Genomic DNA, 17,348 nt, shown 5'->3' with positions numbered 1-17,348 from the left:
TCTTTGCTTGTTCTTTCTTTACCTGAACTCTGAGTCTGGGCTTGTGCCTTCCTCTCTGATCTCTCCACATTCTTGTCTAGATGATCTCATCCTTTCCCTCAGCTTGATTTACCATGAATGCTGATGACTCCAAGGTTTGTATCTCCTTCTAAGACCTCTCCTCTGACTTTCAGACTCTCATATTGAACCACTAATGTGGTATCTCCACTTGGATGGCTCAGGGACAAATGTAACTTGTCCAACAACTAAACTCATAATTTCCTATCCTGATCAAGAAAATTCTCCCTGCATCTTCTGCATCTTGACTTCTCCTTCTCCCCTGCTTCTCACATTCATTGTTGTTGTTGTTTGTTGTTAGGCGTCATCTAGTCACCTCTGACTCATAGCGACCCTACACACAGCAGAATGAAACACTGCCTGGTCCCGCACCAGCTCCATGATCTTTGCTATACTTGAGCCCATCATCGCAGCCACTGTGTCAATCCATCTCATTGAGGACCTTCCCCTCCTTCGTCGACCCTCCACCTTACCAAGCATGACATCTTTCTCCAGGGAATGGTCTGTTCTGATAACATGACCAAAGTAAGTGAGTCAATGTCTAGCCATTCTTGCTTCTAAGGAGCATTTCAGCTGCACTTCCTCCAGGACAGATCTGTTAGTTCTTTCAGCAATCCATGGTACTTTCAGCATTCTTCGCCAGCACCACAACTCAAAAACGTCAATTCTTCTTCGGGTTACCTTATTCATTGTCTAGCTGTCACATGCATATGAGGCAATTGAAAATATCATGGCTTGTGTCAGGCACACCTTAGTCCTCAAGGAGACATCTTTGCTCTTCAGCACTTGAAAGAGGTACTTTGCAGCTGACTTGCCCAGTGCTATATGGCATTTAATGTCCTGACTGCTGCTTCCATTGGCGTTGATTGTACAACCAAGCAATATGGGGTCTTTGACAACTTCAATCTTTTCTCTATTTATCATGATGCTGCTTATAGGTTCGTTATGAGCATTTTTGTTTTCTTTATGTTGCTATGTAATCCATACAGCAGATTGTATTCTTCAATCTTCATCAGTAAGTGCTTCAAGTCATCCTCACTTTCAGCAAGCGAAGTTGTGCCGTCAATGTATCGCAGGTTGTTAATGATTCTTCCTCCAATCTTGATGCCATGTTCTTCTTCATAAAGTCCAGCTTCTCAGATTAGTTGCTCAGCATATAGATTGAATAAGTATGGGGAAATGATACAATCCTGACGCACTCCCTTCTTGATTTTAAACCATGCAGTGTCCCCTTGCTCTGTTTGAATGACAGGCTCCTGGTCAATGTACAGGTTTCTCATGAGTACAATTAAGTGTTCTGGAATTCCCATTCTTCTCAATGTTATCCACAATTTGTTATGATCCACACAATTAAATGCCTTTGCATAGTCAATAAAACACAAGTAAACATCTTTCTGGTATTCTTTACTTTGAGCCAAGATCTGTCTGACAGCAGCTATGATATCCCTTGTTCCACATCTTCTTCTGAATCCAGCTTGCACCTTTGGAAGCTGCAACAGTTTTTGAATTATCTTCAGTAAAGGGCAATATGTAGTGTTCTAGCTTGCACCTTAAAACAAGTCTGACATCTACTTTTGAGTAGCTCATTTTTGATTTGGGAGCTCTGGTTGGCAGACTCATAATTTCCTATCCTGAAAGGCATTTGACTGCTAACCAGAAGGCTGGATGTTCAAACCCACCAGCTGCTTCTTGGAAGGAAGGTTGGGCAATCTACTTCTGTAGTGATACTGCACACATTAGCAAGTTCAATCAGTTGTTTCCTCTGCGTCTCCCTGCCACCTACTTGGCCCAGCCTCTAGCACCTCTTCCCTGGATTTCTGCTGTGGTTTCTAACTTAACTCCCCATACGCACTCCTCCCTCCCTGCAAGTTATTCTCCATACAACTGCCAGAGTGGGTATTAAACCATGCAAAACAACCCATGTCATTTTGTTGCCAAAAATTTCCCAGTGGCTTTCTTTGTACTTTGAATAAAATACCAACTCTATACTATAGTCCTCAAGGTGGTTCATGTATACTTCTCCAGCATTATCTTGTGTCCTGTTCCCTTTTGCTTTTCCATCCGGGCCATCTTGACATTCCGTTAATTTCTAGAACCACCTAGGTTTTTCTTGCCTCAGGATCCTTGCATGTTCCTGGAATGTACTTCCCCTGTTCTTTCCACACCTGCATATATCTCTTTCTTTAGGTTGGAACTTACATGTCACCTCCTCTGAGAAACCTTCCCTGATCTAGAGTGGATCTCTTGTTATGTATTATCAGAAACCTGTTTCTTTCTTTCATGGCTCTAATTACAATTTAGAAATTAATTGTAGTGTCTTTGCTTAGTTTATTTGTCTGTCTTCTTGAAAAACCTGTAAAAATATGTGTCTTGTTCACTTTTTTTCTTAATTCTCAAGTACTAACATACTACCTTGCATGTGGTAAGTGTTCAACAGACACCTGTTGAATGAAAGATTGTCAGATCTCAACTAAGCCCTCTGTATACATTATATTAATTAATGTTTCACAATAGGTCTGAGAGATAGACACTGTTTGAATCTCATTTTATCAACGAGAAAAATGAGGTTTACAGATGTGAAGTAATTTGCCCAAAGCCACAGAGCCTTATGTAGGTGGAGAAGTTGGGATTTGAACATTGGCTATCAAGTTCCTGGAGCTGAGCACTCACCCATCTCACTTCATTGCCTCTGGGGTGTGTGGGAGTGTGTGTAAGAGAGACAGAGGAAGTTGTGTCTTTAGCGTTAGCCCAGTCGTACTCAGTGGTTTTATACGATCCTGACGTGGACAGTGTGGCTCCTTTGTCCAGTCCCTGAAATCACCTGTTTCAGATTTACTTTTTAAGGACAAAACAGAGGTAAGCAGCCTGGGTTTGATTTCAGCTCACAGTGGAGGAACCATTTAAACTCCATCTTTCCTTTTCTAGCTTACTGTCACTTCCCAAAGCTGGATCACCCTTCATGACCTGGTTCTTGTGCTTCGATCTGGCCCCATCCCTCCACATCAGCATTGAAAAGGATGGATCTGCAAATTGAGAATTTGTGGTAGTTCCCTACGATTCAGTTTCTCACAACTCTGGAATGAGATGTCAGCATGTTCCAATGAAACTTTGGGCAGATTAGAAAACAGCACTCTTCAAAGCTTTATTTCCATCTGCCAATCATAAAAAAAAAAACTCACTGCCATCAAGTGAGATCCGACTCATAGTGACCCCTCCTTGGGTTTCCGAGGCGGTATCACTATGGGAATAGATTGCCCAACCTTCCTTCCAAGGAGTGACTGGTGGGTTTGAACCACCAGCCTTCTGGTTAGCAGTCAAATGCCTTAGGCACTACACCACCAGAGCTCCCTACCAATCATAATAACCATATAAATATGTGATGGGTGGGATTTGAAAGGCACGCTTGCAGGTATGCAGTGCAACACAGTACTTTGTGCAGCCTGCACAAAGAAATAGTAGTCTTATGTTGACCTTTACCTCACTTCTCTGCTTCTGAGGGGTCCCCAGCCCCATTGTGCTTGATCTATTGATGAGAACATTTGTCTTTAATTGGCTTCTGAGCCCACTTGAGCAGGGAAGGAAGTATGTCAGTTGCTTTAGCCTCATCACACACTAGGGCTCTAAGGTAATGTCTGATGTCAATCAGATTTGGAATTGAGATGCTAGCGTAAACTCTCAGGGCTCTGTAGGGACTTTCAGTCCTTAGCTCTGTGGGCACAATTTTACCTCCTTATCTTAACACTCTTCTCGATCATACTATGCAACTCAGGCAAGCTTCTATTTTCCAGGCCCTTCTAGCCTGAGATGACTATTTCTTGCTTTGATCTTAAGCTACTATGTTTCTCAGAAAGCATTTTGCTTAAACTAGCATCATACGTGAAGTAAAGTTCTTAGAATATCTCTCCTCTCAACACTAATGGAAAAGAAGCCCAAAGGGCAGAAATTGGTAGGATATTTTACTCTTATTCTTGTTAGGTGCCTCAAGTTGGTTTTGACTCATAAAACACTGCCTGGTCCTGGACCATCCTCACAATCTTTGCCATTCTTGACCCCATCATTACAGCTACTGGGTCAATCCATCTTATTGAGGATGCATCTTTTTTTGCTGACTTTCTACCAAGCATGATATCCTTCTCTAGGGAGTGGTGTCTTCTGAAAACATGAGCAAAGTACTGGCCATTCTAGCATCTAAGGTGCATTCTGGCTGTACTTCCTCCAAGACAGATTTATTTGTTCTTTTAGCAGTCTATGGTACCATCATATTCTTTACTAACACCACAATTCAAATGAGTCAGTTCTTCTGCGGTCTTCCTTATTCTTTGTCTAGTTCTCACATGCATGTTAGGCTTGGGTCAGGTGCATTTGAATCTAATAGGTAACATCTTTGCTCTTTAATACTCTAAAGAGGACTTTTGCATCAGATTTGGCCAATGCAATATGTTTGATTTTTTTAGCTGCTTCTTCCATGGGTGTTGATTGTGGATCTGTATAAAATGAAATCTCTGACAAATTCAATCTTTTCTCTGTGTATTGTGATTTTATTTATGGGTCCAGTTGTAAGGATTTTTTTTCTTTATGTTAAAGTGCAATCCATACTGAAGGCTATAGTCTTTGATCTTCATTAGTAAGTACTTCAAGTCTTCTCTTTCAGCAAGCAGGGTTGTGCCATCTACATATCCCAAGTTGTTAGTGAATCTTTCTCCTGTCTTGATCCCGTGTTGTTCTTCATATGGTCCTACTTCTTAGATTATTTGCTCAACGTTGAATAAATGTGGTGAAAGGATACAATCTTGACGCACACCTTTTCTGGTTTTAAACCATGCCATATCTCTTTGTTCTGTTCGAACGACTGCATCTTGGTTTATGTACAGGTTCCTCATGAGCACGATGAAGTGTTCTGGATCCAATTCTTCACAATGTCATCATAACATTACTTTACTCTAGACTAAGTGAATTTTTCAAGTAGTCTAAGTTAGTCCATAAGTTAGATGGTAGTGGTAAGGAGAAAGTTAATAACTTTACATTCATTGTTTTATGTCAGGTGACCTAGAAAAGTATACTCATTTACTTTAAAATAAGTAATATATATATATATATATATATATATATATATATATATATATATAATATATAATCACTTTATAATATACTTTATAGCCTGATAATAAAATCCTCATATTAAAAGAAAAGTAAAGTAGATAAAAGAAAACCCCCTTTGAAGCTTTTGTCCCTATCAAACTTGCCTTCCTGTCATCCTCAAATTATTGGTATATCTAATAACTTGAAAGAGTGGCCCCCAAACTGCTGCTCTCCTTCCTTGTCATCATTCTATTCCTAGGGTGGTGACTTCTCCCTTCTCCACTCTAGGAACGCTCTCTCAGAGCACACTAGTGATTTTCTAATCGTCAAATCCAGGGAACTCTTTTCAATCTTCATCTTTTTGTTTTGTTTTGTTTGAACTGTCTTCTTGTGCAAATAAGTTATTTGAGCTTAAAAGGCCTCAAAATGTTTTATTTTTATTTTTTAAAAATTTTTATTGTGATTTGGGTGAAAGTTTACAGAGCAAATTCATTTTCCATACAGCAGTTCATACACATTTTATTTCATGACATGGACTGCAATCTCCACAGTGTAACAGCTCTCTTCCCACTTCCTCCCTGTAGTTGACTCTTCCCTGTGTCCTTCCTTCCCATGCATTTCTGCCCCCTGAGCTAACTCCCTGTGCAAATACTGCCCTTCTGACCTGCCATAATTGTTAAATCTTCATCTTTTTTGACCACTTCAAAACTTTCCTCTCCTTTAGATTTTGTGACACTGAGATGTTTTGATTCTCTTTCTGTCTCTCTGACTGCTTTTCTCACTTTTTTTTTTTTGGCAATTCCTTCTGCCCACACCTGAAACATTGATGTTTTACAGGGTTCTTTCAATCTGACTGTCTTCTGGGCCTTTCCACTTGGATGTCTCAAATATTTCAGACTTAGTCTATCTAGAGCTGACATCATTGCCCTTTTGCTATCACCTTGTCCACATCTGTGCTCCCTCCTCTACTTCCTGTTGATGCCACTAGCAGCTATTCAGTTGCTTAAGTTGGAAACTTTGGACTCATCACTTTCGTTAGATTGCTGTCAAATATTTCCATCAGAATGGTGTAAGATGGTAATCCCTCCCTCCCCAACCCCAGCAGTTGTAGTAAGTCTGTAACCTTTCTGTATTGTTCTCCCTAGCACATATCACCAGCTAACATATCACCATCTAACATATTCCAAGGAGCTCTGGTAGCATAGTGGCAAAAGCACTTGACTGCTAACCAGAAGGCTAGTGGTTCAAACCCACCAGCCACTCCTCGGAAGGAAGGTTGGGCAATCCTATTCCGTAGTGATACTGCCTCGGAAACCCAAGGAGGGGTCGCTATGAGTCGGGGCCGACTCAACGGCACGTAACAACAACAACAACAACAACAATATATTCCAAAACCAAAAACCAAACACATTGCTATCAGATAAACCAAAAAACACAAACCCACTGCCATTGAGTCAATTCCAACTCATAGCGACCCCCATTGGGTTTCTGTGGCAGTAAATCTTTATGGAAGTAGAGTGCCCAGTCTTGCTTCCACAGAGTGGCTGGTGGGTTTGAACCGCCAACCTTCTGGTTAGCAGTCAGATGCCTTACGCATTGTGCTACCAGAGCTCCTTAACATATTAGATAGGTACTGATGTATTTTCTGTCCTCCCCATAACAATGGAAACCCTATGAAGTCAGGATTCTACTTTGTCCACCACTGTATCCTCAGCGTCTAGAGAGGTACTAGATACTCAGTGTTAGACATTCAATAAATAGCTTTTGAATGAATAAAAGGAACTTTTATTTCTTCCTCTGCCTTAGATCCCAGTCTTCAAAAAGCTCCTACGTTCTGCTGTTGCTATCTTGGAAATATTTCTCACATCTGTGCTCCTGTTTGTTTCCTTTCCTACTGTTGCTGCCTTAGTTTAAGGCCCGTCTTCCCATCCTAATCGCTGTCCTAGCCTCGTAATTGGTCTTCTTGTCATGCTTCTCTTCTTAGACCATTCTCTACTTTGCTCATGAAGTCACCTCTCTAAAACACAATCCTGATGCTTCCCTCCTGTGTTTCAAAACAGTGGATGTATACATAATAAACCAGCTGCCATTGAGTCCAGTCTGACTCTTGGCAACCTCCTGTGTGTCAGAGTAGAATTGTGTCCATGAAATTTTCAGTGGCTGATTTTTTACAAGTTGATCACCAGGCTTTTCTTCTGAGATAAACTTGAACTGCCAACTTTTTGGTAGCAACCAAGCATGCTAACCGTTTGCACCACCCCGGGGTTCCTGTTCACATAATTGTTATTTTGTGCTATTGAGCTGATTCCAACTCATAGAAACCTATAGACAGAGTAGTAGAACTGTCCCATAGGGTTTTCTTGTAATCTTTATGGAAGCAGATCACCAGGTCTTTTCTCCTACAGAGGTCTGGTAAGTTCAAAGCACTGACCTTTTGGTTAGTAGCTGTGTCCTTAACCATTGTACCACCAGGACTCCTTGTTTACATGGCAGAAGCCCTGTAATATGTGTCTGACTCTTTCTCAGAAGAGAAGTCTAAGGAGGACCACAATTCTGTCCCATTTTAAAATGAGATTCAGAGAGTGATTTAAACCCAGAGCTCACAGATGTAGGCATTGTCAAGTGGAGAGCTGAAGGACTGACGACAAGTGATGGGCTCTGTTAACAGAACATGGAACAAGTACATGGAACATGGACTGGAATAACTGTGGGGCAGAATTCTAGAGAATGAGTCATTATGACTGGAAAACAACAGCTACATGGGGCAGGGAGGGGCTGGAGAGAAAAAAATACATTCAGTCATGCTGCAGTGAGATAGGATTTCCACACCTGCCTACATAGAAAGGCTAAAAATAGGGACATTTGGGGAGAAATATAGTGAGGAATCTTTTAATTCTACTGACAGGCACTATAAGGAGGGAGTCTTATAGGGAAGGGTGTGTCTTTCACTGTTGGTGGTAAAATTAGAAAATAGCAAGATTTTATTCTGGGGGCTCCAAGTTCCTCATTCTTCCTTTTTTACCTCAGGCCTGTTCTCCTCATCTTTCCCTGATATCAGAATCTAGTAAAATCATCCTCATAAACTTACAAAGCTTAGTGGAGCAATTTTACATTTTAGCAGAATCACATGTCTGAAGCCAAAGACACTTAAATACAGTAACCATTTAACAAAACAACACAAAATAACCCCTCCTACAATTTTTATACAATCTACTGCACCCAGCACAGAGCTAAGCACAGTGGTTGTTCAGTAAATATTTGTTGAAAGATGTTCAGAAAAAGCATTACTTATATTATCAGTTTCTCTGGAAACAATCTAAATACACAGCAATGGGGGAACCATTGAAGAACCATCCATATGAAGAAATATTAAATAGCTATAAAAATATTTAGAATGACTTTTTAATGACCTGGAAAAATGCTTATAATGAAATGTTAGGGAAGATAAGCAGGATTAAAATGGCTACTATAAAATCTCAATTATAAAAATCATAAGCATATAAAGAAGACTTAGAAAATCTTTGGATATTTCTGGAATCTGTTGGATTTGGGGTTTTTATTTCCTTCTTTCCACTTTTCTGAATTTTTTAATTTTCTACCAAAAAAGAAAAAAAGAAAAGAAAGAAACCAAACTCATTGCCTTCAGATCAATTCTGGCTCCTAGCGACACCTCTTTGGGTTTCTGAGGTGGTATCTCTACGGAAGTAGATTGCCCAGTCTTCCTTCTGAGGAGTGGCTAATGGATTTGAACCACCATCCTTCTGGTGAGCAGTTGAATGCTTTAGGCATGACACCACCCTATTGCTGTTTGTTGCTGTTGAGTTGTCTCCAACTCCTGATAACCTTAGGTATAATGGAAAGAAACATTGCCTGCACCATCTTCATGGTTGTTGGTATGTTTGAGTCCATTGTGAGAGCCATTGTGTATTTTGAGTGCCTTACAAGCTAGGGGGTTTATCTTCCAGCACAATTTTGGACAATATTATATTATGATCCACAAGGTTGTTGTTGCCTAATTTTGGGGAGTAGATCACCAGGCTTTTCTTGCTAGTTTGTCTTAATCTGGAAGCTCCACTGAAATCTCTCTCCCACACGGGACCCCGCTGGTATCTGAAATATCAGTGGCATAACTTCCAGGGTCATAGAAACACACAAGCCACCGCAGTACAACAAACTGACAGATGGGTAGTGAATTACATTTATAATTCATATAAAATAAATATTCCAGAGTAAACATATGACAAATTGTGTTGGAGAAGAAATACTTTTCTGGGATACCAGAAATCACAGTATGTTGGTATGGTTCAACTGGTCTAATAGAGAAGAGGAGAAGATATAGCCTCTCCAATAATGGAGGCTGGCTGGTCTACAGGCAGAGGATGGGGAATAGGAGAGTGTGTGGTAATGCTGGTGTGATGTGTTATGTCTTTGAATGAGGGCAGCCTTCCTGAGTTCACTGTGCCAGATTAACCCAGCATGTAGAACATCTTGGGGCATCTGATTCTTCCATACCTTGTTCCTTAAATAGCCAAGCCCTGTTCAGATCCTGAGATCACGTTTATTTCCACCCTGCTCTCGCCACCTTCTTTATAAAGTACAGCTGTAAGATGAATTGAAGTGAATTGAACCCTTTGCAAGAAAAAAGTATTTTAATATTACTCATATATCATCAATAATAATAATAATAAATGGACAACTCATAGCGACCCCCACTGGGTTTCCAAGGCTATAAATCATTGTGGACGCAGACTGCCTCATCTTTCTTCCGCACAGCAGCCCAAGGGTTACAAACTATGGACACGTCCGTTAAAGCCAAACGCCTTAACCAGTACATCACAATATATAAAAGGCTCTGTGATCTTAATAAAGAGACCACAGAGTTCAGCATTTATATACAAGAAAATGTCCCCATTTTCTTCCAGTTATTTCCGGAAATTCCTTCTAATCATCTGCCTTTTCTTCTACTTAAGTTATTTCCCACCTCCTTCCCCCCGGGATTCGCTGATTTATATGTTGCTTCTCCTTGGGAGCACAAACTTCACAGCCGGTGAGACAAATAAACAAACACGAAAACAAAGCTCAGGAACAGCAATCTCACTTCTCTCCAAATTTCTAATTTCCTGAGCTTAAAAAGAAAAAGAAAAAGATTGAGACCTAGGCTATTTTCATATTTCAAGAATTTAGGAACTAAATAGAGCAATCCGACAACTTTGAAAACCTAACCAAATCTACGATTTCATTTTTATGATTTATTAATTATTAAAATATGTAAACTCCTGATTAAGAAAGGTTGGGTAGCGGGAGGGAACGCGGAGGCGTGTGGGAGAACTGTGAAAAGAAGAAATCCCAGCTCTGCCTGGGAGACTGCGTGTGAACGATCCTGACTCCTTCGGCAGCTCCAGGCCGCGTTTTGTAGGCGGTCGCATCTGCCTCCCCTGTCTCTCTTACCTCCTTGATGTTCGGCACTATTTGTGGCCGGCGTGGTGGAAGGACACAGTGAGGTTCTCACCCCCGCCCCCCTCTCCCATCCCCAGTTCCATCAAAGCGAACCCCGGCCAGCGCAAGGATCTTCGAGTTGCGCGTGTGCTGAGGCTTAGACTGTCACTCATTCTCCGATCAGCGCGTGAAGGCAGCTCGGCAGCCGCTGGCAGGAAACAATTCTGCAAAAATAATCATACTCAGCCTGGCAATTGTCTGCCCCTAGGTCTGTTGCTCTGCCGCCGTCCACTCGCTGCAAGGGAGGGCACAGAATTCACCGCGGCAAGAACATCCCTCCCAGCCAGCCGACTACAATGCTGCAAACTAAGGATTTCATCTGGACTTTGTTTTTCCTGGGAACTGCAGGTACATTTTTTTTTTTTTTTCGTTTTCGATCTGGTTTGATAAGTGCTCCCTTCCCCCTACTCCTCCTTCAGGGAACACTGTGATTTGGGGTGGTTTTCCGTGGAATGCTAGAGCTGGTCATTTTCGTGGCGCTGAGGAAGGAGCGCGTCGCCCTTGCTACCCACCCGGACCCCGCGCCCTTGCAGGCTGCGCTGGAACCGGGCTGCCTCCCTGCGAAGCAAATGTCGGGCGTCCGTCCGGCCCGCCTGCCGTCCTACTTTGTGTGCTCGCGACGGTGGGAGCGGAGCCCGCCGGCTCCCGGGGACTCAGCGGCCGCTTCGGTGATGGGCAGCGCTTCTTCCCCTAAAGCAGGCGGCGGCCGGCGCGGCGGCGGGGCGAGGGATGCCGTGGCTCCAGTGGTGCCACCGCACAGACTCGGTTTGCTCGGGAAAGGGGCTTGTCAGCCCGGGCTCTGGGGAGAGTGAACAATAAGGTTGGGACAGCTACCCGGATCGTTATTTCCCGAGATCCAAAAAAGTGGGTCTCGCTGCCTCCGGTCCCCCGCCCCCCGTCAGAATAACGGTTTGCAAAATGTGGCGAAACCAGCCGAACTGTGGGGCTGTGTGGCCGTTGTTGCACCCCCGTCGATATGACGTTAGTTTTTTTTATTTGCCAAATTGCTGGCGAGTTGCAAACCCTGCTCTTGGCCTGAGGCTCGGAGGGATGGGGAGGGTCGAGCTGCGCGTTTTGACAGGAGGAAGTGCGGAGGGGCGGAGGGCGAGGAGGGCGTGATCCTCACTGCCTGGTGTGTGTGCGCCCGTGTGTGCGCGTGTGCCTTTACACGCGCCGCACGCCTGGTGTTACACCGTGCGAAAGAATAGCAGGTAGCCTTCAGAAACACCTCGCCCCAGGCTCCTTTCTTTGGGCGAGGTTCCTGATCCTTGTAAAGTGTGAACAATAGGGAGCTGGAATGAAGACAGTGGTGATGCTGCCGCGGTGGCGGTTGCTGCGCCGCCGCCCAGAGGACCTGGGCAGCCAGGAGGGAGGTTCATTTCATTTTGGCAATTTCCAGCCCGGCCTCCCTAAAAGGTTCTTCTGTGCGCGCCCACCCACCCCTCCAGCTACTCTTTCCACCCTTCACCCAAGGATTTGCGCTTTGGCGCTTGTAGACCTAAGGGGAGGAAGTGCCTGCAGAGAGCTGGGTGGGGTGGGTGGACATTCTAGGTACCCCCGGGGAGTGTGTGCAGAAGTGCTCGAGCGCCCGGGGAAAGCCAAGCGGAGGGCGCTGTGTGTCCGCGTAGCGGCTGCCTGGTGCCGCCGGATCTGCTCTAGGAGGCCAAGTCTGGGTGTGGGGAAGGCACGGGGCGGCCCGGGGAGCACCCAGAGAGCCCCCTCCCCGGGCGGCACGAGAGCAAACCTCCGCCACCGCCTCCAGCCAACTCCGGTCCCACCCATGGCGACCAATCAGAGCGAATCTGGCTGGGCGGGAAGCCGCGAGAGGCTTTTATGGAGGCGCGGGTGGCGGCCAGGAGCTGCTAGGACTGTCTCCCAGTGTTCTAGCCTAACGGTCTTGCTCACCCCACGTAGGGATAAACCCCGCCCTCGGTCGGATCCCCCTCTTGCCCACAGTTTCTAAGGAAATAAAATGGAGACTAGGTGGTCGCCGGGAGGGCTCCGTGTCCGGCCTGCCCTTGCCCGTCCAGTCGTGGCTCTTTCATGCCGACTCGGAGCAGATCCCCACCCATCCTCCCGCACACAAAACACTAGCGCTGCGTTTTCAGAAGAGGTCCGAGCTCTTCCCCTTGCGAGACTGCCAGGAGCGGCCCAGGGCGCTGTGGCCCCGCGGAGGGGCGCGCGTGCGCTGACCTACTGGCCGAGCGCTGGGGGCGATGCCGGGGGCGGGGCCCTGAGGGGCGAGGCGGCGGGAGGGCAACCTTAGACTGCCAGGCGCTTGGCGCCCGGCGTCCGGCGTCACTGCAGCCTCCCAGTCAGGGGCTGCGGATCATGCCCTTCTCCAGCGTGCTCGTGCATCCCCGCGGCGCGACCTCCCTTCTCGTCGGGGGTGTGTGTTTCTGGGACCTTTTCACTTCTGGGTGTGGGCGTGACATTAGGGATTTTTGGCGGACCTTTTTGGGGATTGCCTGGCTATACTTAGAATAATCGTGACAAACGTGTTGGGTGTATCGCCTGGTGTTTCAATCTCAAGGGAGTTGTAGGCAAATACACATCCAGGAAATCTTGGATTGGGGTCTTTGGGATGTATGTGGCTGCTCAGACAAGGGTGGCATGCTGACCAATGTTCAGATGTTACCTGGAATGAAAGTGCCCTCATTTCTTGTCAGGGAGGTAACCAGCATCTTGAGGACAAGAGGAAGGCAGAAGAACGTGCAATACATGCAAGGTTGCTTAACAAAAGAAAGAAGTTGAATGGTTTTCAAAAGAGAAGTAATTTTTAGTTGAAGTCTTGTTCCTACCATGGTTTAAAAAAACCCGAAAAATTGTAGTCAAAGGGTCATGAAAAACATTATAATTGTATGTGAAAACATACACACACACTTTTTTTTTTTCTTTTGGCCTCAAATGTAGCATCTCCAGGGACGATGGTATTTCAAGCAAATGGACTCTAGCTCTGTGCATTGTGAAAATATACATGGAAGATGTGCTAATCAGTCAGATCTCCTGCCTCTTTCTCATTTTAATGTCTGTGCTTCGTTGGAATGAAGTGAAAGGTTGTGGAATTGCATAGTAAATATGAGTATATTCTACCACCAGTTTTGGATGCTGTTTGCAAAAATTGTTTGCTTGAATGATCTGGAATGGTTGTTAGATCACATGTTATTTGATCATTTTACAATCCTCTGCCAGTTTAACTTTCAAGAATCAAGGTGTGAGTAGGACTGATTTTCTAGCAAGGTAGCATCAGATTAAGAACAAAGAGCACCTTGCTATTTTACAAATGCTAACATACCTGTGAAATATGTATGTAGAATACCTCTCACTAAATAAATTGAGATGCATTTCAGCAAAGTTTGCTGTGATACAATCGTGATGAGCCTGATTTTCTCCTTGATTTTCATTTTAAGATTGGAAATGTGTCTTTCTGAATAAAATTTAGCAGAATATAATAAAGCCGTTCTTGAGAAGGAAGAAAACCTCTCACAACTCTGTTCAGAAGCCAAAAAGATAATTCTCATCCAAAAAATGTGGAAAATATTAGGATATTTTTTAAAATACTGAAAATCAATTAGACTTTATTTAAAATATAAGAGTTCAAAACAGAAAGGGACTATATAAAGGGATTGTAGAAGTGAGACTTTCATTTAATTATTTTTTAGTTACTATTTAGAAATGCTACAAAGGTTCTAAAAATCTAGCAACCTTGCTAAATTTTCCCTAGTCTAAAACCGGCATTATATTTTAAGTTAATTTTTCAAGAAGTTCCCTCCCTCTTTCTCCAGCTGATTTAGCTTGATAACTGATTTCCAGATACCTGTACTAAGATTTTTTTTTTTTTAAATGAAAACTGGGTGAGTAGAAAATAGTGGCATGTAAACTAAGATCTGTACTATAACAAGATCCTTGTTCAGTGAATGAGGTTCATCCATTTTTTCCTAGGTTGAATGATTCAACTAAGAGCTTATTTTAGTTGATGACGGTTTCTTGGATTTTATACTTCAAGAATTAAGGTAGTAGTTATTTGCAAAAATAAATAAATAAATAGTGCTATACACAAGTGATGTGGGTGCTTACACAAGGCAGCTGTAATAGGGAGAAATTAGTTACGTGGAACCACCTCAATTCTGAGGATTTTGTTTAATGCTTCTCTTTGGAATATGTTTATCACTAAATGGACTCCTCAGATGGATGGCGTGTAATTTAATATAAGTAATCTGCATCTATATTTTTCTGTCACAGGGAACAACGTCTTAATTACTTCAAAATAAATAGCACCATTTTGTCATTCAAAAACTAATCTTTAGACATGACAGATGTTTGTGTTCATTACAGGATTCACTTTCTTAAATTATAGACAACATTTGGTAAACTGTGTACCGCTTGAAATTTGGACTTTGGAATTTCTGACCCAACCACTTAATTTTTTAAGGCAAGGAAGCCTCTAGTTTAACATTAATTTGCTGAACTTTCCATATTTATATTTTCAGTGTTAAAGTGCTGTGGCCACACTCCAGACTGCAAGTGGCTTCAATGCTACTGGCAGGCCTCCAAAGACAGGTCCTTCCTGTCTTCATATGAAATAAGTGATTGACTACCTGTTGCTAAGGAAAGGTTTGAACTTTCCCTGCTAGTCTTGGGTTTGTGGTGATGAAGAGCAGAACCAATTGACAGGAAGGGAGAAGGGACCGCACCTGCTCCCATCAGTCTGCTGGGAACAGTCACAGACTGGCAGGAGACAAAGGCACTTTAAGAAGGTTCTCCTTTATTATTGAAGTACTTAATTTTTGAGCACACAGATATTTTACCATGTCAAGATAAGTATTTTAATGTAAATTCTGTAATTGATAATTCTTCAGTTTAGTGATCTACCAAATATATACAGTTAAAGAAGATCTGGAACTTTAAAAGAAATGGTAGCAAATGAGGGGTAGCGTTTTCCTAGTCTTAAAAGGGGCTACAAATGAAAGAAAATTGAAAACATTAATTACCTGGTTATATATAATTATGACCATTTGAGCTTTGAATAAAAAAGACTAAAATTAGGATTTGTTTGGCTATAAAGAAGCATTCTGAGTAAAATTCAAAGAGAATTTTATGCTTCTCTTAAAACACTCAACAAGTCTCTGAATAATATTGCAAGAAATGAAATCTTATGAAGGAGGAAATTCCCAAGAACCTCTCTGAATCTTTATAATTAGGTCTGTATGAGGTCCAGAGCTTTTAATATTCAAAACCAGTAATATGAAACTGATCAATAATACTGGTAGTTATACTTACTACTATAGGGCAATACAATACAGAAATGAATTTGAAGGTCACAGTCATGCTACCTCTAGCCCTTTTTGTTATTAACTCTCAGTGCCAAACCTTAAAACCATTTGCTGATGTAAAGGGATGTAAATTATTTGGCTTTGGCAGTGGTGCCATTATGCTCTTTCATTTCATGGTGTTGAAATGCTGTCTCTCAGCTGCAGATGCTCATTAGGAGCATTGCCTTTTGATGTTGGTCTGGGTGCCAAATGGCGGCCTTTCAGGCAGTTTCAATACCGTACACGTAAAGCACTCTTAGGCCATGTCTACATACAGCCGCTGAGTTCACTCGTTTTCTGTTAACACTCGTTTCCCTTACTGCAGTATTAACAGCTTCTGAGCAACTGCAGACTCAATGAGAACTACACTCATCACCATTTTGTCTGTCTTGTATATGTGTATTTTTTTCTCTTTTTTTATTGTTGTAAAAAAATATGTTTATAACACAGCGTTTGACAGTTCAACAGTGGTCAAGTGTACAATTTAGTGATATCAATTACATATTACTCATGTTGTACAACCATCACCCGTAATCGTTGCCAAGTTTCCATCACTCACTGCTTTATAAACAATGACTGCCCTTTCCCCTCTCTCTGCTGCCCCTGGTAACAAGTAATAAACCTTAGCTTCTATACATTTGCCTGTTCTTGTTATTCGTGTAGGTGAGATCATATGATATTTGTTATGTTGATTGACTAATATCACACAGCAAAATGTTTTCAAGGTTCATCCATATATCAGAACTTATTCTTTATGGCTGAGTAGTATTCCATTGTGTGTATGCATGTATGTGTATTTAAAAAAATGCATTTTATTGAAATATAATTTATGTATAGTGAAATACACAAAACTAAAGCGATATGGGTCAATGCATTTTTCATGTATGTGTATTTTTGAAAAAGTTTTAATAAACCTATTATACATTCTTTTTCTCCCAAATACATGCAGTATTTTCCTTTGGATTAAAAAATTGTATCCCTGAAGTGATTTAAAAGGCCCATAAAACGCACTGGCATCAAGTCGGATCTGACTCATAGCAACCCCTCCTTGGGTTTCTGAGGTGGTATCACTACGGAAGTAGATTGCCCACAGATAGCCTATATTCCACTGTATAATCTCATTGAGTACTTTCTGATTTGTAGCTACAAATACTGGCAGCATCTCACCCTGTTTTCTGTTCTTTGTTATTCCTATACCTGAGATAACAAGTAAAAAGCCCTTTGCTGTATATTAATCTCCTCTTTGGTATCTGATTACCTCATGATTTAAGAATATTTACAGTAATGTCACACTATTTGAGATTGGGTTACATTAGGCTTTCTCTTAAACGATTGGTCAACTATGTTTATTGAGTGGCAGCTATTTATCATTAGCTCACTGGGAAATTACAAAGGACCAACGTG

The sequence above is a fragment of the Orycteropus afer genome, unplaced genomic scaffold (assembly GCF_000298275.1).
Source record: "Orycteropus afer afer isolate SDZICR_OR568_19922 unplaced genomic scaffold, OryAfe1.0 scaffold00036, whole genome shotgun sequence".
Taxonomy (NCBI): domain Eukaryota; kingdom Metazoa; phylum Chordata; class Mammalia; order Tubulidentata; family Orycteropodidae; genus Orycteropus; species Orycteropus afer.
The sequence above is the reverse complement of the archived record's forward strand: the minus strand, read 5'-3'. Positions refer to the sequence as shown.